The sequence below is a fragment of the Suncus etruscus genome, chromosome X, assembly GCF_024139225.1.
Source record: "Suncus etruscus isolate mSunEtr1 chromosome X, mSunEtr1.pri.cur, whole genome shotgun sequence".
Lineage (NCBI taxonomy): Eukaryota > Metazoa > Chordata > Mammalia > Eulipotyphla > Soricidae > Suncus > Suncus etruscus.
The window spans coordinates 13,355,169-13,356,712 of record NC_064868.1 but is presented as its reverse complement, the minus strand read 5'-3'; the positions used below and the strand labels follow the sequence as shown (position 1 = coordinate 13,356,712).

The window sequence follows — 1,544 nt, the reverse complement described above, 5'->3', positions numbered from 1 at the left end:
TACAAGAAAAAACTTCTAACCCATCAAAAAATGGGGAGAAGGAATGGACAGACAATTTGACAAAAAAGAAATACAAATGGCCAAAAGGCACATGAAAAAATGCTCAACATCACGAATTATCAGGGAGATGCAAATCAAAACAACTATGAGGTACCAGCTCATGCCACAGAGACTGGCGCACATCACAAAGAATCAGAACAAGCAGTGTTGGTGGTGATGTGGAGAGAAAGGAACTCTTATCCACTGCTGGAGCACCATTAGGAGTAATTCCTGAGTAAAGAGCCAGGAGTCACCCCTGAACATCGTGGGTATGGCTCCCAAATAAACAAACAAAAAGACATGTTCAGATTTATAAAACCCGAGGTGTTTCACTGAAGGATGTGTTTAGTTTGTAGCCAAATGTGATTCTGTACTTGTTAATATGGTATTTCAAAGTAAAAATTGGTGATATTAAGAGAGTGATAGCTTTGATCAAAAACGGATCGTTTTTATTATCACATCACAAACTGCAAAATGTCATGCACATGTTTTTCAAACAGTTATGTGCTCTCAGGAAATAAGAATGGAACTTTTTTTCAAGGGGAGAGCGCGAATGCAGTCCCCCACTACCACAAATCATGCAGTCGAGTTTCCCACATTTGGGGAAATCGCAGGGGTCAGCACATCCGTAGTGCAATGGATAAGCCTCGCCCTGGGGAAACCACCTTCGTGATCACAGTATCTCCCCTGCCAGGTAAGTATATAAGAATGGAACTTAGGGCCCGGAGAGATAGCACAGCAGCGTTTGCCTTGCAAGCAGCCGATACAGGACCAAAGGTGGTTGTTTCGAATCCCGGTGTCCCATATGGTCCCCAGTGCCTGCCAGGGGCTATTTCTGAGCAGACAGCCAGGAGTAACCCCTGAGCAATGCCGGGTGTGGCCCAAAAACCAAAAAAAAAAAAAAAGAATGGAACTTAATTTTCAAGAATTTTACATAAGCTTCTAGCTCTTATTCACTTTTCCCTGCAATTCCTAAGAAGCTTAACATCAAAAGGGGGGTAGTTTTCATGGATAAACAAAGGCAAAAAACAGCGCAGAAGAAAAGGGAATTCAGATTTGATTTAAGTTCTGCCTTTGGCTTGTTCTTTATAGATAGAACCAGCTTGGCTGGGACCCCAGGTTCTCACAGCCCTTAGCAACACACCCCCCCCCATTCTGGTATATTGCCACCCACCCCCTTCTGCCAGGCTGCTTTTTGATATCAGCACAAGTTTCTCCTTATGAGTAAAAGATTCAAATCTGACTCAATGTACCACGGACACATGTGGTCTCAGATTTCCAGAGCAATAAAGGTTGGCAAAAGCTGGGGGCAGACACTTGGACCCCGGATTTGAAATAATAAGACTGATGCTTACATTCTGTTCCATCTGGTTTTGGTTCAGAAATACTCAGCGAATGATTCCCTTCTTTGACTTTCAATGCCCACAGCTAAAATAGAGGGTGGATTGATTTTATATATATATATGATGGTAAAATTTAAGCAAAGAATAAACGTGGGGCCTGAG

The 1,544-nt window shown here is 42.6% G+C and overlaps 1 non-coding gene across 1 annotated transcript; it reads right to left on the bottom strand.

Annotated features, from left to right (window-relative positions):
• Window positions 1-577: 577 nt before the first annotated feature.
• LOC125999620 (U1 spliceosomal RNA) lies at window positions 578-741 on the bottom strand. The gene has a single exon (XR_007492133.1). It is a non-coding gene; the product is annotated as a U1 spliceosomal RNA (small nuclear RNA).
• Between the last annotated feature and the right edge of the window lie 803 nt (window positions 742-1,544).